At 35.9% G+C, this 23,148-nt stretch overlaps 1 protein-coding gene across 3 annotated transcripts in view; it reads left to right on the top strand.

The window, feature by feature from the left end:
* JAKMIP1 (janus kinase and microtubule interacting protein 1) overlaps nucleotides 1-23,148 on the top strand; it is a 154,757-nt gene that overhangs the window by 47,077 nt on the left and 84,532 nt on the right. For all 3 annotated transcript variants that reach the window (XM_032186881.1, XM_032186879.1, XM_032186880.1), the window contains exon 2: nucleotides 6,883-7,076. The gene's annotated coding sequence lies outside the window, so the exon portion shown is untranslated. The remainder of the gene's footprint in view (nucleotides 1-6,882; nucleotides 7,077-23,148) is intronic.

Below are 23,148 nucleotides of genomic sequence, written 5' to 3'. Positions count from 1 at the left end.
TAGAATCTGGCACTTGCTCTTGTTCAACTTCACGTGGTTGGTGATTGCCCAGTGCTCTAATTTGTCAAGATCTCTCTGCAAGGCCTTTCTACCCTCAAATGAATTCACAGATCCTCTTCGTCATTTAGTATTATCTGGAAGGTTAGCATGTGTTGGAGATTGCTTAAAAAAAATTGAAGAAAACTAGCTCTAAAATAGAGCCCTGGGGAGCCACACTAGTGACTGGCTGCCAGTGTGGTGTAACCCCATTTGCTATAACCCTTTGAGGCCAACCCATCAGCCAGTTTTTCACCTATCATAGTATGTATTTGTCTAGCTGTATGCTGGACGTTTTGTCCAAAAGTAAGAAACAATGTTGAAGGCTTTGCTGAAATCGAAACATATTACACCAACTGGCTTCCATTGGTCAGATAGATGGGTAACCTTGTCATAAAATGAAATTAAGTTAGTTAAATTAGTTAGGACTTGTGAACTCGTGTTTGCTGTGACCAATGACTGCTGTCTTTCAAGTGTTTTTTGATAACTTTCAGAATAATCTTCTCCTTGTAAGGTCTAAGAAGCCTCAGACCTTGCAGCACTATGGAACTATCTCTGAAAGCTTTTTCAGGAGAAAGAATAGATTTCAGGGGGTGGGGCCTCTGGGAAGTAGGTTGATTTGGCACATTTGGGAACAAAAAGAGCCCACAAACTTGTGTAAACAGGCTGAGAGGTATCACCCATCACAACCTCCAGGAAGGAAATCTGAGTTGGGGAAAAAAACCTTTTATGTTGAATGTTATATTATTTTTCTTCATGCATAAAAAGACTGATTCTTAGTGTGAATGAGACTGTGTAGACTCTGGCCATTGGCTACGCTCAACAAATCTCATTGAAACTTGTTGTTGTTGTTGTTGTTTTTGATTATTGTTTTTAACAAACATTAATGTCTTTGATATTTAATGAATAAAGAATGTCATTCTCAAGTAATGTTTAATTATTGTTAGTATTTAAGGAGAGAGTTTCACTTGGATAGCTCTTCCACACACAAATGCTTCTGCACCACAGTCATTTTAATTACCAAGAAGATTTACAAAAATATATTTATTAAAAATATGCCCTATGTAACATAGATTTTCCTACTTCTGTACACAAAAGCAACTGTGTCCTGCAGTTTGCAACCTATGCTAATTTTCATGCAGAATCTAGTAAATGCTGTAATTAACTTCTTTTCCAAGTGTGTTTTATGGTGTTAAATCAACTGCGCAAGCAAGTCACACTCATGTTCTTCTGAAACACCCACTGATGAATGCCTATTGCTTCCTACTTCAGGAAAAAAAAATAAAAAGAGGAAGATTTTTCTTTGCATTGAAAATCCAATTAAAGCAACAAGGTGGCAGGAATGATATCAATTCCTATGAAACCAGTATTACATGACATGCTGTTTACAAGCCATCATTAGGGCGTATGGGAACTGTTGTACTAATCTGCAGTACAGCAAAATCAGCACAGAAAATGTTGACCTATTTTTTGGTAGTTCACCATTGCTGTCAGAAGTTTAGATGGACCCTGGGAGTGACTTGTTAAGGAGCTGCCAAAACAAAAAGCTCTAGTATGGATGAGGCAGGAAAGTGAGTTACTGCTTCTACCTCTCGTTGCTTTGTGACAGCTCAGGTCACAGAATCATAGAATCATAGAATCATAGAATATCCTGAGTTGGAAGGGACCCTTAAGGATCATCAAGTCCAACTCTCGACACCGCACAGGTCTACCCAAAAGTTCAGACCATGTGCCTAAGTTCACAGTCCAATCTCTTCTTAAATTCAGACAGGCTCGGTGCAGTGACCACTTCCCTGGGGAGCCTGTTCCAGTGTGCAACCACCCTCTCTGTGAAGAACCCCCTCCTGACGTCCAGCCTAAATTTCCCCTGCCTCAGCTTAACCCCGTTCCCGCGGGTCCTGTCACTAGTGTTAATGGAGAAAAGGTCTCCTGCCTCTTGACAACCCCTTACGAGGAAGTTGTAGACTGCGATGAGGTCTCCCCTCAGCCTCCTCTTCTCCAGGCTGAACAGGCCCAGTGACCTCAGCCGTTCCTCGTACGTCTTCCCCTCCAGGCCTTTCACCATCTTCGTAGCCCTCCTCTGGACACTTTCCAACAGTTTCATGTCCTTTTTATACTGTGGTGCCCAGAACTGCACACAGTACTGCACAGAACCACAGAATGGTTGAGTTTAGAAGGGACCTCTAGTCATCTGGTCTAAACCCCCAGCCTGCTAAAGCTTGGCCACCTAGAGCAGGTCATTCCTACTATCCAAATAAAAATCCAATGAAGACATATTTTGCAATAAAAACAGCAGACTAAAACAGATCAGGAAAGTTTCTGTCAGTGTCCTTGATAGACTGTTGAAGAAGTAGGCAAGAACTTGCTGCTTATAATGTCTTTGATTTATGTTATTATCAACTTCAAATATGATATAAAAATAAGTAAAGTAGGAAAAAGTCCTCAGTCATTCTGTCAGCACCTGTTAAGATCTAAGTGTGTTCCCTATAAAAATGATGGTGGTTGTACATTTGGCTGTGTGCAAGTTGATTGAGGATATGTAGAATGCTCTAAAAATGTTGTGCTGGTGATTACGTTAAATATGGGTCTTTTTCTGTCTGCTTTTGGTGCAGCTACATTGGAAGGCTTCACATTTCCTGACTATAATCTGGTATATTAGGTGGAGACTGAATGGGTAAAATAGAGAGCAAGCGATATACATTGTATGCAAGTGTTGCTGGTGTGTTTGGGCTGTTGACATGTCGAGTCCCATTCATGAAGGGCTGTGCCACTGATTTATGTGCATGTAAATTCTTTGCTCCCTTGGAAATTACAGAAAATCTGTTGCCAAAGAAAATATCACATTCTTAGAAATCAAAAATTGGAGGCAACACTAGGAAGATGCAGTCTTCTTGCATGTAACTTGTGTGCCAGACATGTATATGTCTTACTAGAAGATTATAAATCAAATAAATCAAATTAATATTATGAATTAAAAGATTTAGGTTAGAAAACAAGGTACTATAGTAAAATGTCATGGGTTTTTGGAAAGAAGTGTGATTTTTGTATTATTTTTTAATATGTGAACATTTGGTAATAAGAAAGAACCCCCACCCTACCCTCGTGTAATTTTTGATTACCTTTTCTTTTTTTCTTTTAAGAAGTTATTCTAATTAAATTCCTATTAAAAAGCATTTGCCGAGCAAAATTTCTAGCAACTACTGCAAAGAACTTGCAGATGTGCTCAGCACTGTATTCCCACATTGCAAAGGTATTGCCTTTTATTTGGGTCATTCTTGTCACTGTCTACCATGCTTTACTTTACATTTAGTCATCCTAAAACCAAAAAGTATTGTTTCCAAAAAAACTTAAAAATGTGGATCAGCTGTACAAGAATATAAAGAGGGCATCTGAAATATTCAGGGAAAATACTCTTCTCTTACCTCAGGGTAAGGATGTGGCTGTTGTTTATCTTGTTTTTCTGCTCTGAAAATGAGTTGGCCGGTGACTTATGATTGTTTGAGGCTTGGAGGACAGAGGAGTGAGGGCTACTATCTCTCTAGTACTGCAAAAGGTTGAGATTTTTTTTTTTCCTTTTGTAGTCGACAGATCCTGCATATGTGGACCGTATGCAACATCCCCCCAGTTGTCAGAGGAACTTTCCTCAAGTGTTATACTCTCCAAGAAGAAATCTCTAAAATATCTGTTAACCTTATGGTTTTAATGTTCCTCAGGTAATGCACTCCCTTAAGAGTTAAAATGGATTAGGATGTCCTGTACAAATAGCTCTGGCTAAAATCTATAAACACTGAGTGCTTTACCTGTTTAGAGAATCTAAAGCAAAGGGCATCAATCTTTTATGCTCTTACCTTTAAATTTATGTTGATCTCAAGAGATGGTGCTATCAGACATAATGACATAAGGTGTCAGAAACAGAATTTTCACTGAAGATTCTTTGCATTTCAGTTTGTCATTTGAAAAAAAAAATATCTTGGATATATCCCTTTTCTAAGTATTTGGGAAGTGTTGACAGAATTGCAAGTCATTGCCATGTAAACAGAAATAAAACCTTCATTATTATAACACTGAACTTTTGTCTAGAGAGCCATTATGTAACAAAGCACATAATTTAATTGACTTTCCTTATTTAGCATGTTCTACCCTAACTACAGGATATGAATATGTTGGTGACTTCGTTACATGGAAAGAAATTACTCATTTATCAAACATCAGCTCAACTGTCATATTATTTCTATAATAGCTTTGGTTCTTTGAGGAGTTTTTGGCATGTACGATATCTTTTGAGTTCTGAATGAATTTGAATGAGTATGGTTAATGCTCTGTTTGTTTGTAGATTAAGAAATACATATCCAAACCAACCACTTCCCTCTCCTCTTTATCCTCCCCCCACATTCAGAAGTTGATTCAGCATAACAGTTACTGGAAATGGGAAATTAAGTATCCAATTATTTTAAATTATTTCTGTATTGCCATATCTTTTAAGAAACTGGGAAAATTACTGAAGGATTATTGGTTTGTAGGTTTCCAGTGGTTAGTGGTAATTTATTACAATAAGCATTCTGATAGTATCTAATGACATAAAGGCATAATTAAATATGTTCCAAGCCTGCAATAGTTTTTGTAAAACTTACTCCCAATTCTTCTGTTTTAATCTTATTGATACACTACACCAGTGAAACTTCCATTTTAAAAAGGGTATATTGTTATATTGCTATACTGTTTTTATTATATATGCCGTTCTTTCAGCAGCTTGAAATTGCACATCTTTGATTTATGTTCATCCTTCTCAAAACTTTATAAACACTGTTCCCTTCATATAGGAAGGCCTCAGTCAAGAATATGATTAAGATACTTTTTATTCCCAAATTTACTGGAGAATTCAAATACATCTGCTGTTTATTTTAACAAGATTTCTAGAATGCAAGAACTTCTCCTTCCATAATTAGTATTATGGAATGAATTGATCTGTTGAAACTTGAATACGTTTTTAAATGTAGGAAACTCATCAGGGTAACTTTTGAATTTGAAAATATTTATTCTGTGACTACTTAGCAAGAACTATCTTCTAACTCTGCTTTCTTGCTGGCCTGATTGCTGTATTTTGGTATTTTTGACAATTAAATTCTTGTTCTCTTAGACATTTCTGCATTTACCTCTTAACATTGGAAAAAATTCTATTTCCCTTTTGTTTAAATATGTTCAAATTAGCTTCTGTAACCAAGAAGGAAAAAAAAAAAAGAAACACAAGATGTTCTTTTATGTGGAATAACAACTGGAATATTTAGAAACAGGGCAGCTCCAAAAGGGTGATGAAGATGAGGTGAACTCTGACGTCATAAAAATCCAGGTTCTTGGCCTCCCTGTCCCTGAGGAGTTTTGGTTCTACAGAAACAAATCAAATTCCTCTTTTCTAGACTCCTGTGCCACTTAAAGATGCTGAATAAGCTGTTTCAGCACTTTGATCTCTTGCCATGATATGGTCCTAGTTCCACTTTCATCCCCTTAAAATGTATTCTCTCACAGCAGAGAATTTGGCCCTAAGCATGAAGATTTTTTCTCCCCCTTTTCCATTAAATCCTGCATGGATGGCTGTCCTTGTTGAGCAAACAAGCTGCTAAGTTATTCCCTGAGGATTTAGTTTTTATCCCACTAACATTTGAGAATTGACAAAACCTTTAACAAACCACTTGAAATGAACGGAATGCTTCCAAGGAAAGGAAATCAATTAAGAATTAACATTCTGAGGGCTGGTACCATTGGATGCAAGCCTGGCATATTCTCTGTGAGGTACAGCTTTTGGTGAAGGCTTGAACCAAGTGCAAGGTAATATGTACAGCATGTTTCAGTGCTGTACTGAAATGGCATCCTGTCTAGCTTGCAGCTCTCTGCCAGATGGACCCTGGACTTTGATCAGTTCTGTGTCATGTCTGCCCACCCTCTGCTTTGGAGCCCCGAGTGTGGCTTGTGTTAGACATCATTACATTATTGAAATTTGTTTCCCTTGTCTGAATCCCTTTTGAACTGTAAGTCTGTGATTGACTAACACAAAGGATGTACTGCAAGACTTGTTGCTTAGGAGACTTCACTCCTTTTCCTGTACTTCACAAATTTAAGTAAAGGTGCTGTCATGCTTCCCTTATGATCAAAATATGTTGAAGTATTTTCAATAAATGTGAAGTGAAACAATATCAGGGCTTTGTGCATCTATTTTCAGTATTTTTTAAGAGAGGAAATTAGCATCTTTACCTTTGCTATGCAGGGAAGACACAGAAAGAATAGAATTTAAGTTTCTGAAATTCAGTCTAGTCCTCTGCTCAACAGGACACGTGATAACTTCCTTTTGTTGGTATATTTTGGGTATTTATAAGGATTAAAGACCAGATCAAAGACATGCCTGTGGGCATGTGACAATTTTTAGGTGATCACCACAACTTAAGCCCCCAAACAATTAAAATTAAATTACATTAATTATTTAATTTATTATTAATTAATTAATTTTAAGTTAAATTAAAGCAACTTAAACCCCCAAACAATTAATTTGTTTTGAAAAGGAATACAACCTTAGCGTTAGCTATGCTCAGTTACCTGTCTGCGCTGCACTGTTCTGATGGTAAAGTAGCTTAACAGCTTTCATCCAGCTTTCGTTGGGGATCATCTAGCCAAAACAACTGTGAATTAGACTGCATATGTGTGGCTATGTGATTCTACAGCCATGGCTGTAGTTCTGCATTCTTTTTTCTGTTGCATTTTGTTACCCTGTGTAATTATGTTTTCATTGCATTACTACCATGAAAGCTGTTAATCAAATCTGATTTGAATTAAATCTCTTTTTCTTTTGTTTGACAGATGATGTCACTAATATTGCTCAGAAATCCCTCCTTGCTGATGAAAAAGAGGATGTGCCAATAGGAGTAGGACTTGTGGTGTGGAAAATCCCAGTACAAACATACTTCTTGACTTTGCTACTGGTGCTGCTCAGTGTTAACTTCTTTAATGTAAAATAAAACACAGCTGCCTCGGGGCCTGAGGACAAGAGAAAGGTACTGTGCATTGTCACCATGTTGATTTCTCAGAAGCTAAAAAAAGCTAAAAAGTAGTTACATGTTTATCAATTTATTACAGACAATATCATTTGGAACTTCACAGGTTATTTTTTTTTTCTTTGTGCTGAGATAAACTTTCAACCCAACCAGATGTGCAGTCAGTAAAATAAGCCAAATCAGTACTAAGTTTCTATCTGCTTTAATGTGGTTCCCTTTATGTGGAGCCTTCCTGTGTTCAGTGAATATATTTCTTGATATCAACATTTTCATACTTGTGATTTTTTTTTTTATTAACTGTGTGTGATTTTTTCTCCTCATAAAATCTTAAGTCCTCAGTACAGAAATGTTGCCCAGTGTCATACATTTGTCATATGCTTTCTAACCTCACTACTGTTTCTGTGTCCTGTATACCTGTCACCATTAATAAAGAAGAAAGTCTTTCACTAGAATCATATAACTACAGAATATCTTGAATTGGAAGGGACCCACAAGTATCATTAAGTCCAGCTCCTGGCTACAGCCAGGACCACACAAAAATCAATCCGTAGGTCTGAGAGACATGTTGTCCAAATGCTTCTGACTAGTTTGGTCCCCGTTGATGCTAAGCTTCTTTGACAGACTTTCCAAACCTTCTGTTGACTTTTGTGTGTTTACTGTGTGCACAAGTCTGGGCATTCAGAAAGCAGCTTTATGTGCTGTGCGTGAAAGGCAATGGTTTGGTTGCCTTGAACGACCATCTACTTACATGGGGAAAAATACCAGTTTCCTCCTATTGGAGAACTATGACAAGGATAAGAGTTTAACACAATGCCTAACTCTTAGCTTTCACATGTTGTAGTATTCCTGCAGTGGAACTGCAGTGATAATGCAGTTAGTAGATTTAGAAATAGTAAGGGGAGAACCCCTACTCTGTAACTTTTCTTACTGCAGCAAAATGCCATTGGATCCTAGAAATGAAATACTTCTAGAAAGACATTGAATATCACCAAGGTTAGTCAAAAAACTATATTGCCAAAGAATGAAAAAAGTAGCAGAAACCTAGAAAATATCCTTTCCTGGTAGATATTTTGCAGTTTGCATATTGAAATTGTTGCCTCATTTTTGCTCACAAACCCTGCAATTATATTAAATATAGTGGGTAATGAAAAACACTTATCTTCCACTTCTGATGGAAGGATAAATTATGACCCTAAGCAAGGAGAGTGCTATGAGAAATGACAGCTGTACAGTGCATAATCATTACTGAAAACATCCTGAAGATGGGAAGGGTAAAGATTTGTTTTCTTTTTAAACAATCGAACAAAAGAAAAGAAAAACAAACAAACCAAACCAAAACAAAAACATAAGAGAAATGTCCTAGGGCCTATCTGGGTAGTATATGATTGTCTTCTGTGACACTCAAGTACAGCTAATAGTTCATTAGTATTTTCTATTTTAATGCTTGAGAGAGAATAGCACAGTCATTATCAAAGAGTATATAAAGAGTGAAACAATGTCTAAAACAATTTTATGTTCATTAATTACACTTTAGTATAGAGAAGAATTATTATAACTAAGTGTGTTTTGAGGGCAACAGACACACTAATGTGATCCTAAATTCTTTCTTCTGTAATTGGGTAGGCACTTCAACATTTACTTGTGACCTTCTCTTTAGATGCATCTAAAAAACCTTTTTCATATCTATTTAATAATAATAGAAAGTAGATGATAATGCTTTTGAAAAGAGTAAAAATGCTGATTTTTTTGCCTTGACTTTCTGCTAAGATGGATGCATTTGGATTTTAAATCTCAAAGGAGTGCTATTTAAAGATTTTTATTCTGTTGTCCTTGAGTTCCATCCTGTTCCTGTACATCTAAGCAGATGAACATACATTAACAAATTGATTTAGACTGAATATTTTATTTAGCTGACTCAGCATAATGAAAATGAAATGTTAAAGATACGAGAGTCTTCAACAACTAATGTATTTCTGAAACTTATTTTGTCACATGCAAATTATACACAAGGAGGCCTCATATTACCTGGCCTCATATACTTTACCTCATTAACTTATATACTACTTTATGAAAACATGAGCACAGGAATTTCTGTATTGCTTATGCAGATCTGCCCAATGCTACAGAAAAAAAAAATATATAAATCTGGTCCCTGTTTATTTGATTAGTCATATTTCTTGCATATCAATGTCATATTTATTTGGTTAGACTGTTTCTGATATTTCCAAACTATCTCCTCAGAATGACTGTGTAAACACAAACATGTTTGTGCAAGAACAGTACTGATTTGAATGGGGACTGTTACATCATGCAGCTATGTGTGGGCACTTTGCTTTAAAGACTGCCTGGTTTTTCCTGTGAAAATTTGGGATTGCTGCAATGTAGTGGGTGTGGGGCCAGGCACATTTGTTTTTTTTAAATGTCTCTTTTTTTTTTTTTTTTTTTTTTTTTTCTGACTGATTGCAATTTTAGCAGATTTTACAGTCTTTTTATTTTTTTTCTTCTTCTTTCCTTCTTTCTCTCTTAAATTAATGCAATTTAAATCTACAAAACCTTTGGTATTACTCATATATTTCCTTTTTTTTTTTTTTTTTTCCTTTCTCTCTCTCTCTTTTTTTTTTGTTCTTAACAGCCTTTGAACAATCTATCTGTGCTGACTAATTATCTGCACAAGTATTGTTTATGTACCCTACCATGTGACTACAGATCTATTACTCTTCAAACACAACAAATTGCTAAAACCTGCTTATGTCTGGTTAGTTTCTCTTGCAAATATTCAGCTTTACTAAAAAGGTACTACATTTAGACATCTGATAGCTCTTAAGCTGCTGGCAGAATTCCCACATGCATTTTACAGTTAGATAAGTACATGGCTGGTAATGGTCTCGTTAAGATAAGATAGCTTAGTTATGTAAAAGGACTTCTCTGTTTTGAATGTTTGCAAGAGGTGTTAAAAAGACCTTTCCCGTATCACAGGAAGTCTTTCATATATTTAAGACTTGGTGTTGGAAATTAAGCAAAACAGATCGTCAGTCTGTTATGAAGCTACTTGTCTATTCATAAATGGGTATGAATGGAAAAAGGAAGGTATGAATGAACCATGAGAAACGTTTAGCCTATATGGTATACATTCAATAAATAGTATGAGAACAAGAAGTTGAGAGTTTTGACATCTCTTTATGATACCATCTTTGTAATAATATACTTCTCTTGATAAATAGGGTCTCTCTTCCTTGTGGTTCTCTTTCTAGCTCTTTCTAGCTCTCTTTCTCTCTCTCTAGTGTTTTGTTGTGGGGTTTTGTGCTTCTTTTTCAGCTCTAGTATTCAATTGATTTGTTGAAAACATCAATAACACTGAAAAGCGTATTATGAATATTGAATAACCTTGATGATATGGTCTAATTCTGGCAACATAAGTAAAAAAAAAAAAAAAAAAAAAAGCACACTTTATGCATAGCAATTTTATAAATGTTGATTTTCAGGAGAATAGTTTTGTAGGACACAAATTATCTTACCACTTAAAACTTACCTTTTCTGAAGGAAACCTGTCCTGTACACACAATATTGTATTACAAGTAAACTTAAGCTATGACATATTTTAAAATGTACTTTATATGTTTCTATATTATAACCAGCTTGAACAATAGCAATCAATTTCAGGTTGTCACTCAGTGTCTCAATATTGCATTTCTTCAGTACTACAGGGTGACGTTTGTATTATTTTGATAATAATATTGGATTTTTTTTTAATTCATTAAGACTTTCCTGTTCCTTTTCCACCTTGTGTTCCACATCTTCCATATTAAATTTAGTCAGTGTGCTTGAAAAATGCTGCATACCAAAACACTCCCATCTCACAGCTGAGTTCATTTTTTATTTAGTGTGAACTGTCAAAAAACAAACTTCAAGACAGACTAGAAAGTCTACCTTAAATTTCTTTGAAAAAAAGGACTTCAGATGTTAACTTATTTGGTAGAATTACATTTATTAACATTTCCTATTTAGAAGTGTACTAGTAGATCTTTTGTATTTTGGTTATAGCAGGGAACAGAAATGAGAAAGGGAAAATATGGGGAAAAATAAAATATGTGTGAGTATAGAAACTGAATGAATAAAGCAGAACATGAACCTACTGATGCTAGGTGGAAAACACAAACCATCATAATGAAGAAAAAACCCTTTTCCAGAGAATTCACTCTTTTGAGTCAGAATGAAGCTGAATAGTATAAATATACTTCCTAATTGTAAAATTGACCAACAGAATTCAAATTGGTGTTGAAAAATTGCTTGCTCATCAAAGATTTTAATTTGAAGATACAGTATGGGGATAGGCTACTAGATGGCATCACTTTCAGAAATTCTCTTAATTTTAATTTCTCTCATTTTATCCACTTTTAAACAAGCAATTTCATCTTGGAAAAATAAATTGTCTGCTGTGAAGTCTGAAACTTGTTTCACTGATTAAATCTCTGTGATCCTCTATACCTGAACTATTTTTAGATGTTAAGCCATGATGAGAAGTTATGACCAAAACTGACAAACAGATGTGTTAAACATTTATTATGTAGAAGAATTATAATTTTTTTGAAACCAGAAATTCTGTGTGCTGCTGGAGGTTTATCAGATGCTTATTACCACAGTACCCTTCCCTGTCTTTCCCCTGCCCTGAGAACAGTAGTGGTTCATCCTCCAGGAAGAATCCTCTTACAGTTTAGGAAAGGGGAATAATAGAAACTGACCACATGAGTCAGTTGAAGAGTGTGGCAAAATAGTGTGTAGACAGAATGATGGGTTTTGTAGGTGTGCTCTGAAGTCAGGACCATCGGGGATGCAAATCTGTATTTCATCTTGCAGATGAAAAAAGTATTGAGGGGTGGGAGGAATCAGACTTAATTAAATCATTTGGATTGGAAGGAAAAAAAAAAAAAAGAAAGAAAGAAAGAAAAAAAAAACTTAAAATTTGATCTCCTGACTGGTAACAAAGAGAACAATATCAGTTTAAAAAGTAAATGAGCAAGCATGTTGCATGTGGGTTGTCAATGAGTAACTTCCAACCAGAGGACAACATGGTGATGGTGGTAACATTTGCTTTCACTGAAAGGACTGCTAAAAAGGGTTATTTCTTGGAGGTTGGAAGGAAGAAGCAGCAGGGCTCAGTTAATATGCAGATGTTATGCATGGATAAGGAGAGTCAAGAAGAACAGACAAAAATCCTTCTTTTAATGCAAGGGTGACTTCATAGCTGTATGCAATCTGCAGAGGTGGGAAAGAAGTGAGAAAGGTGGTTGTGGTTGGAACGACGGCCAGGGAAGGTTGGAATTCACAGGCTGCCATCAGATTAGTTGGCAACCCCAAAAAGTGGTGTACGAGCTTGATAAACATCATTGCTACAGCACTGCTAGCCTAAGTACTATTCATTGCAATTAAAACTGAAGTAAAAGTTCAGGGGAAGGAAATATATTCTGTTTCACTTATGTTAAATCTAGCTTAAAATTAAGAAATGCGTAGGGGAAGGGGGTGAGGGAATATACTGAGATGTAAATTACGAGTTTCCAATCTATAGCAGAGAGATTTCTATTGCTTCATTTAGAAGCTTTATTGAGGCAATATTTTATTGCCTTGTGGTTGTTTCAGACAACAAAGTGGAAAGGGATTTAAAAAAATATATAGTATTTTACTGTCCTTCTGAGACTTATGGTATTGTTTCACTTTTGGGATCAGTCACGCTTTGTTCCATCTGTTCGATTGCGGTGGTTTAATATTTCTGTGCTTATCAGGAAACTGTGGAAAGCTGACTTCCCATTTTTCTCAAGTAAAAGAACTTGTGCTAAAATGCTTGCAAGACTGCAGTGGTAACAATTTCCTGTTTAGGTAAAACTTAATATATTCCTTGACTTTACATTTAGAGATCATACATGAATGACTTTTTCAAGTAAATAGAAGTCAGTGAAAGAGGGGTAGCAAGGAAAGAGGGTTATAATGCTAGTAGAGGCATGACAGCAGTTTCCAGGTGTGCGGTAAGTTATTACAACCCAAGAAAAAAGAGAAATTGGGTAGTAGAAGAGAGGTGGAGAGTTTTTGGGCATTTCAGTTAACTTCCAAAGATCAGTCTAATACTGGACTCATTATGTAGTTATTTACTGGTGAAGACCTGCATATCAAAGAAAACATCTACTAATTTCCTATCATTAATCCCTTATGAAGTTTGGGAAATGTTAATGAAAATCTTTGATGTGATGCTTCCATGTTTTTACTATTTAACAAAAACATAAATGTGTGTGCAGCATAGCCATTTGAATTGATATTCCCTAGAGGGAAAGACCGTGGTTAGAATTCAGAGCTTCTAGTTTTCACTTTGTTCATTAACAGGCAGTGTTTCAGCATTTTCTTGCAAAAGGAATCCTGATCTGTGTGCAACTCAGCTTTTCATTTCACCTTTTTATTTTATTTTTTTTTTCCTCTTTCTCTTCCTGTTCTGATACGCACTTCCTTTCCCTTCTCCTCTTTTTGAGGACTAGTGGTTGTGAGGAAAAGAGCTGAGACAGACTCCACAGGGTGCTGGTGGGCTAATAGACAAACAGCAGATAGGACTCTTACTTGGGCTAGTGGCAAGGAGTGGGCTCTATTAGATTAGAAGCTCTGTTCTGGAATGGTATGCCCATGGTATGCCACTGCTTTTTTTCTTTCCTGCTTTCGAAAGTGTTACAGTTTTGTTAATACAGTTTTGCTGTTTAAGAGGTGAAAAATTGCATTATTACTGCCTTAGCTGTGCTGGCTTTAACCTTAAAATAAAATCTTATTCAGAGATTCCACTTGGGGAGATGATGAGTGATGTGGCAATACCTATTTCTGTATTTCTCCACAAAGCCTTCATTAAGGCTACTTGTGCCTACAAAGACACTGTTGGTGCCCTAACTTTTTAGGCTTGTTCCTGCCACTTCTCCTCAAAGATGAGATTGGGAGAGTGACAAAACTGGATAGCAGAAATTACATGAATATAATTTTACACAACTGGACAAAAAGACTCCTATTTATGTGATAATGAAACTTGAATAAAAATTTTGTCCATAGTCAAAGATAATTTACAGAAGCATTTAGACCATGGAAAGAAAGAGGTTGTGTTTGTAAGGATTTCATATGCATAAACATATTTCCTTCAACCATATAGGCTCCTGGGAAGCCATAGGTGACATACGTAGGCTTTCACTTTGAGTTAAACAAAGGTTAGCTTTCTGAAACAAAATACTGAAATAAAATCTTTATTTAACAGTAATAAAAAAAATATATATTATATAGGTACAAAAAGGAAAATCACATAGGGAAAAATGTTATATACAGAAAAGTTTTTCTGAGAGTTAACAATAAATCACTTTTTAATTCCCCTAAATAAAACAAAATAACCCGACTGACAGCATTCAGCAGTGTATGATACACTGGTACCAATGCTGTACCCACATAACTTGGATGCCCAAATGACATGGAAAAGTTAAAATTTGCATGCATTGATTACATTCTGAACTCCAAAATACCTTGGGACTTTAATACGGTCTAACCTGGGCAGCACTCAGTCTCATTTCGTAGTAGCTGGTCACAGAGTAATTCTGAGGGTTTTTGCATGTTACTTTTTAAGCCAATGTATGACTGACTTGTCAATTTGTTTTTTGTTTGTTTGTTTATTAGCATTGTGAGGGATGATATCCTTAATGTTATGATTTTGACATGCATATCTGAATAAAAGTATTTTCTGCAAGTGCTCCTGGACAGCATATTCAACTCTGAGCATTGCCAGAGGGCACCTTTGTACTTCTGTTGAGCAACTTGCCAACAACCGTTCCAAGTAGCCTGGCATGCTTTGAATCAAAATTGCTGGCAGTTGCCAGAAGGATGTTTTATTGGTAGTCTTCTCACGGTGGTGAAGTTTCCAGTTTGTGGATGTCGGAAGGCAGTTACGCAACGAAAGTCTTTAGTTCACAAAGATTCTCTGCTGTGCTTTTCTTGTGCTTTGTCATGCTTGTCTCTGTCTGTTATCTGAGTAAGAAGTGGAAGTTTGTCTTCAGGCTCTTAGTGCATTACCATCTAGCTGTGCATTTTACTGGCTGTAATTTTAAGCTGCTGCTCCCTTATGGAACTGAGGGAAAACAGGAAAGAAGCTAACATCTGGCTGAAATGTCAATTTTTAGCATTTTATCCTAGGTAATACTGTTCCATAAGCCTGTACTGCAGAACCAGAGTGACAAACTCTGTACACTCTAATGAACAATCACTCAATTATCAATAATTGAAATGTCAGTGTTAGCTGGCTGACTATCAGAGCACTGTTTTAAGAATAAATTGAAGTGAGTCACCTCATTTTGTCACCACTGGTAGGCACGCATGTGAAGAAATACGTTCACTGCTTCCCTCACCCAGGAAGGATGCTCAGTGAATTGGCCAGCATGGTGTCTGATCACACAGGATCTAGCATCCCTGAAATCTTCAATCAGAACAAGGTGTTATCTCTCAATAGAGTATGTGGGAACAGGGTATTACATACCTGCAGAACAGTATCTAAAGTACTAACATGAGAGTTATCTAAGCCACTTGCTAGAAAATGTTAATAAGATGGCATGCAGTCTTGCTTCACTAGAGCTTTAAATGCTTTAGTCTGTACTGCAGTGGTTAGATTATGCTCTGCATGGAAGGATTATGCAAATTCTTTACTGAGAAGAAACAATTGAATATATAAAGATTTTACTTTACATATTAAAAACCTATAGAAATAAGGAGAGCATTGGAGGACTGATTTTTGGATATTTTTTTTTTGTCTAGTCTTATATGGGACACTCAAGTAATCTTATGAATCTGTATCCCAAATACTTTGTCTTGTTTCTGATCTTCAAGGAAATACTCGTTTTTTAAGAGTACATCTATTAGGAATTACTGGATAGATCCTTTGAGGGAATTGCAGCTTTGTGATATGCTAAATTTGATGGTTCCTGCCAAATAACAATTGTTGCAAACCCATGGTAGTTTCTCTTAATCCCTTTTTCTCATAATCCCTATTCACTGCTTCATATTTTAATATTGTCCTCAGAATATGAGGTATGCAAGTGTAGTATCCATTTTTCTGAGATCAAGTGATTTTTTTCATGGTCATACAAGGAATCTGTGACAGAACCCTAGGAGAAACCAAAATCCATCAAGCTTTTGTCCTATCTGTTGCCCACAAAATAAAAACATTACTATAATAATTGTTAGATTAGAAATTAGAATTGAATGTGGGGTGTCCTACTTCAGCAACATAGTTTGGCAGAAGTCCTTGATAATAATTGTCAGCTGTAAGAAGTCTGAGTTCTTCTCCTTACTTACTTGACTGAGATGTATCAGAGGCCAGATTTACAAAAAAATATTAGATTTATGAAATAAGCATTCAACATTTTGTAAAGTATCAATACCCCAGTTTTTCTTCTGCTAAGGTTCAATTTTTCTCTTTTAAGTCATTTGACTGAAAATCTGGGCCTCTCTCCCTCAGTCTGACTGTTTTGCATGTTTCCTACACATCTGTCAATTTATTTTTTTTTTTCCGGTTTCAGGTTTTAACTACTCCAAACCTCTACAGTGGTAATAATAATGGTGATAATGATGAAAACACGTACCAATGAAGAAAAAGAAAAATCTACCACCACCAACAAAGGAACTTTCCCTCAAAATTCAGATAAATAACTAAGCAATAGTATAATCCAAAGGCCTAGGTTTGACAGGGTGATTAAGTTGCAGGGTGTCAGTGGGAGTGAATGAGGATCTGTACAGTCTGTCTCTGTATTTGCCATTTCTCTAGCCCTAATTGGGAAGTGCTACAGTTTAATCTTTCTTCCTGTCCCTGTCCCTCTTAAATACCATGCTTCAAAGGAAGAGCTGCTCATCAATGAGACCAGGGGTCTCTCTGAATCACAGCCTGGGTACAAGCAGAAGGATGGGAGGCTGGACATAGGTTGCGTTGGACAGCAGGTGTCCAGTCAGGTCTCCTGCATGTGCTCAAGGGAAAGGAATTGGCACAAGGATCAGAGGAACGGCTCTGCTTTAAGCTGCTGGCCTCATGTTGCAGTTAACCCAGCACCTTAAAGGGCTCAGGCTCTATAGGAGAGCTGACTTTGGAAGGTTGTGGAGGGAGGGTCTGGTTTTATTAATTTTTTTTTGCGTTTGAACATCCCATTGTGGTGCTTCTGTCTTCGGTATTGTGTGTCACAGGATTGCTGTATCAAACAGTTTGTCTTTAATACATTTAGCAGGGTCATTATAGGGATTAATCCACAAATTGGTGTTCCGAGTGAGGAAATGTTAACAGAGGCCAATCTAACATTCATTGAAACCAATTAATATTTTTTATTTACTTCAGAGGCCTGGTTCAAGTTCATAGCATTTTGAGAAGAGATTCAGGCCAAGGTTTAGGTAACTTCTGGTCCGTGTAGTGCAGAAAGGTTGCTGCAGAGTACATCTACGCAGGGTCTTGAGGCCAGCAGAGCCAGAGGAGGAACAGCACTGGGGAGGATATATGTGGAGGTTTGCTTCCTCTCCTAGGGTGGCTGTGATGGAGCCAGCATTTTCCACTACTTTTCTGCAAGAGGATCCTATGGTATTGTGTTGTAAGGCAGCTATACTGCTCAGTGAGCACCAAGATGTCTCTGAACAAGCTGAGTTGCTGTGCATACAAATTTGCAGTGTATACAGGCCTCTGATTTCCTTTGTTTTTCATCCCATTAGGTAAGTTTTTGTTGGTTTGTTTGTTTATTTCTTGTTCTCTAATGTTCTAGTAGCTTTGATACGGGCAGCTGTAGTGATGTGAGGAAATGTATCAATTTCAGGATATCAGACAGGGTTCTCATATCCAAGGTTAGCGTTGTTGCACCCAAAATTGCATTTCTATTGCTGCTTTCTGGCGCATTGGCAATGACAGATGTCTGTAGTCACAGTAAATAGCCCATTCTAACTTATGTTTCTGAACTGGTCCTTCAGTTGCCCTGCAGAGCAATCTGTAATATCAGAGACATGTTGTTCCTTTAAATCCTTTTTCATTGTGTAACTATTCTGTGGTTCCTGTTCTAAATGGCTCACCAGGACTACTGACAATATTGTCCCTCCTATAAGTAGCTTCAACCCATTTCCTTTTTTTTTTTTTTTAATTATGCACATAAGTTCAAGTTAATCTTATTGGCTAAACATATTTGTGATTCCTTCCCTTCCCCCTGCCTTGTCGTTTTCAGCTCTAACATTCCTTTTTACTGCATACTTACTTGTGATAATTTATTGCAAATAAGAGCTAGCTTGCTTTTTGTTTCTGCCATTTTTTTTTATTATTGTTTTTTTTTTGGATGGGCTGCTTATGTTCTTTGACTAGAATGAGGCCATTAATGTACTGGGTGCTATCCAATGGCCTGCAGTACTACCAATCAAAAATAATTATTCAGTGTTGTATTAGTAGGTACACATATGTTTGAGTCTGTGCAGAGGATTTAAATAAGTTTGAAATACTTAGATTTTTTGCGTGTGTCATGCAGTGACTTGGAAGCATATTTTTGTTGCATGTGTTTTAGCAGATGCATACGTGACACAGGCAACCAATTAACTGAAATAAAAATGAATATATTGGTGAAATTCATTCTGAAGCTTGCCAAATTCCAGTTCTGCTAACTGCACAGTAAGGACCTGGAAGGTGGTTATTTGTAATGAGATGTTAAAACACAGCTACTGATCCTTGGGACCAATGAGAAATTTTCTGAAAGTCTGTGGAGGTGCAGAAACTTAGCACATTTCTTTTGCTGAGGTGCCATGGTAAAAAATAATGGTGGTACTTACAATCCTTGACAGAAGAGTTAAGTGACTTACAAATACCCTGTTCATACACAGGGTATCATCTGTTACAGACCCTCCTAAGCCAGGTATCATGAAAGTTGAACTCATGCTACACTAAAATATAAAATAAAATAAATGTTTCTACAAAATAAATGTTTCTTCTCTTCAACTATGATTGACACAATTATGTTAACATGAGCTCTTGTTGCAAAACATCAATTTGAACAGCTTAGTGCTTCTTGGTGATTGCTTACCATATCGTTTGGTTCTAAAGGTGTGTATATATATATATATGTATATATATATTTATCCTCTGAAAAAAAAAGTCATAAGTAGCACTTAAAAGTGTTCCACGATGAGGAAACTCAGCAAGCAATACCCTAAGTACAATAGGATTTAAAGTAATCCTTGAAAGCTCTACTGCTACAGAAATAGATTTCTTAGGTAGCTGACAAATGGATATCTAAGATATGTCTACTAAAATATAGTCTACAATAATACATGTAAAAATAATAGTCTACTAAAAATATAGTCTACTAAAATATAGTCTACAATATACTTAAAAAATCATCCTGATAATTTTGATTTATATTTCTTGGCTTGGAAAAGTATTCTTTTTCATCCTCTAGAGATGCTTTTGCTTTTATCCATTCAGTCATGTTTTATTACATACAACTGAGAACTGAAGCAGGAAATGTAGGTCATCTGAACCTTATGGGAAATATGCCTTGGGCATTGACAGCTATGAATGTCCCTTTTCCCATACAGCCATTGGCTGATTATCACATTTTTAAAATTCTAACATAGATGAACTAGCACTTCTGAAGATACCATATTGTACCAGTGTCCACTGAGTTTACTTTTATCAGGTGCAAGGGTAATAAATTTGATTTTAAACTTCTTGAACATTTAGAATTGTGCTGTACTGATGAGGTACTTTCGTCTCATGTTCACAAGCATAATAAAGATTGTGGTTAGGCCACAGTAGGGCTTTGTAATATTGTAAAAGAATTTATGAATTAAAATGAAAAAAAAAAAGGCAACCTTAATCTGAATGGAGGCAAAATGTCTAGATGAAGAAGCTTCTACTTATTATATTTTTAATTTATTTTTAATGTATTTATATATGTATTTTATACGCAGTAGCATGAATTACTGTTGGCCTTCGGGGAACTTCTGGAAGGTAACTAAGTATCCTTACAAAAATAATATATTAAAGTGAGCAATTTTAGTCTGTGGAAATGTATTGAAGATATTTTATAAATATAAATATTAATATATATATATATATATATATATTCAATGAATATATAAATACTCAATGTATTGCACAAATTTCACAGAAAAGTTTTCCCACGGCTAAAATGTTAGAAACAGATTTGTTGAAAAGGTGAGTATGGCAAAGTTCAGTGTTCAGGCATCCTTGAGAGTTTTAAGGGTTGCAGTTCTTTCTGTTTCTTGCAAAGATGTCTGCAAGTTAAAAATCTGAGTTTTCAGAAGAAATTAAAATTGGAAATAGAAGGTTAAAAGCAATATGTATTCACACAGAAAATGAAGATAGTTGTGCAGACAAATGCCGAGTGAATCTTTCTAAAATATTTCTTGGGGAGAAGAGAAACCAGAGCTATGCTATTGGTTTCCATGTTAGACAGATATGGCAATGACAATGAAGAAATATATGAATTGAGAAATGTATTTGTTGTGTAAGAGCCCTAGCAAGAAGGTGTGGTATGATGTTTTGTTGTTTTTGTTTGTTTTTTTTTTTTAAAGTAGAATCAATGTGAAAATTTCAGCAGTAAGGTTTATTATATGTAGTAATTGTTATTGTCCTCTATTTCTCCATTTGTCTTGCTTGTATGTCAGATAAAAACAAAATGCATGTCAGACCTGAAGGAGAGGACAAGATGTTGTTGTTCTCAAAGTAAAAATATGTGTAGTCAAAGATTTATGATTAGGTTAATTGATAATATGAACTTGAACATTTAATACTATGTGCCTGTATATACATTTGCAGATGTCTATTTACGTCTTAGTCCTAGATGTCTTCTTTTTATAAGTTATGTTGCTAAAGTATGACAGTTTAATCTCCTGTGCAAGAACCATGAAATGGTATTGTTTTTCAGGAAGCTTCAGGTAAGAATAATTAATCTTCAGTTTATGTACCACTCTGTATCATTTCTTCAGAAAATTGCTTGCCTGGATGTATCTATCTTTTTTGTTTGTTTGTTTAAATTTGTTTTTTTTGATGGAGGCATGTGAGAGACATTGCAAGATTTTTTTTTTTCTTCCTAAAATTCAGTAAAACTCTTTCATATACTACGGATTTTAGCACTGTTGGTTTTTGTGTTGCATTTGAAAGATGAAATCTTTCTCTGAATGAAAACTCCTAGTCTAAAATGAAACTGTACTCGCAACCCAACAATTTTCTTTCCCATTAAGATGGAAGCAACTGATTCCATGTGGTATGCAGAGAGAGAGCTTTTTAACTGACACAAACTGTTTTCTCCTCCCCCAAGCATTTTTTGTCTGTCTGTGCTTTTGCTTGATGCTTCAGCTGAGATGACTCATTAACAACTTCACCTTCCAGAAATCTTATTCAATCTGAATAACATTGTTCCCAATTGAATCAAGGCTAGAATGCTGAGTTTGGGATGACAAATATAACAGAAATTGAGTCATAATTTCTTAACCATGTGAAATATTGGTTCACATACTTGGTTCATGTGTGAAATACTGGCTTTCATGTACTAGTCCCCCATACTGTTAAATAGTTGATTCAAATCCAATCAAGTTTATTTCTTTTGCTGTTCTTTATTTTGAATTACAAGTGTCCCTTTACCTATCAAGTATTTGGTATATTCCAGAGACTGCTGAAAAGGTGACTTGTGACTTAGAGGCCATTAGTCTTCTCTCTCTCTCTCCCTCTTCTCTTGAAATGATGACATATATTCAAAAGTTCTTAAGATTTGCAATAAGTGTGTAGCACTCAACAGTGCTGAAAGTGGTTATTTGTATTCATACAGTGATTGAAGGACTGTGGTGGATGTATTGTGAATTAACAAGTATGTTATATGAAGCTTCTGAGTCAGTAAAATACAAATTTTATCAGAGTAGAATGTTTCTTCCTTCCTTTTTCTTGCTGTGTTTACAAGTTTAATATTTTCTGTCCTTAGAGTCATGCAAACAATAAGCACAACTAGTCAAATAGCACAGCATCCTGGTACTCACTGTTCGGGATGCATCTTGTTCAGGAGCCAAGATGCATCCTCTTCTGCAGCAACCCTTATATATCTGGACTTGGTGCCTTTGTCAGTGTTAATAGGGGCTTTGTGATTCCATAGTTTCTGCTTTTGAAATAGACAGGTTGGAAGATGCATATAAAGGAGAGTAAAAATGGAAATATTTTTGTGCCCAGCACCACAGGTTGTTTTTTGTTTTGCTTTGTTTTCCTTCAAAGTTTACCAGAGATGTAGGTGATTTTCTTCAGGTCAGAATTACACACCATCAAAACTTCACAGAGAGACCACCTACTGAGGTGCATAAGTGTAAGTTTTGATGTTCGTGTTGCACCTGTAGATGTTTGTGTATAGCACGTGATATGCTAGGGAACATGGTACAATCAGGAGAGCTTACTGTTACTGAACAAGATGTACATGGTAATTTGAAACCTCTTTTGCTGTTCTCTGGATGTCAGTTTTATCCACATCAAACAAAGTTACCTCACATTCTCATTCTATCATTTAAATATTCTTTATGTCAAACTGTAACTGAGATGGGGGCAGATGGAAGGATCTAATGAGGTTAAAATTCCTGAAGCCAAGCCAGCAAGGGACACTTCTGGTTTCCTTAACTTAATTAATGATCTACTGAACTAAGGAATATATGATCTGGCTGCATTAAGAATTTTGTTTTAATAAGGACTGCAGGAATAATTCCTGGATAGTATCTGAGTAACCCAGATAACTTTTGAGATAAGGAACCATTCCTTCACCATTCCGAATGGTTAATGATTATTAGATAGTGGATTGCACATCTATGCTATCTTAGATTTTCTTTACAAGTTGGCCAAGGAAATAGCAGTAGAAACTGATTTTGAAGTCCAGTTTTCCATAAAGTTAACAATTTTGGATGAAGTATATTGATTAAAAAGTCTTCAGTTAGCATAATAGAAACTACAAAGATTAATAACATGAAATTCCTTTATTAAGAACAATACTTCCGCAAGTTTCTTCTATGCCCTGAA

The sequence above is a fragment of the Aythya fuligula genome, chromosome 4 (assembly GCF_009819795.1).
Source record: "Aythya fuligula isolate bAytFul2 chromosome 4, bAytFul2.pri, whole genome shotgun sequence".
Lineage (NCBI taxonomy): Eukaryota > Metazoa > Chordata > Aves > Anseriformes > Anatidae > Aythya > Aythya fuligula.
Note: the sequence above shows the minus strand (reverse complement) of the source record. Positions and strands in the feature narration are given on the sequence as shown.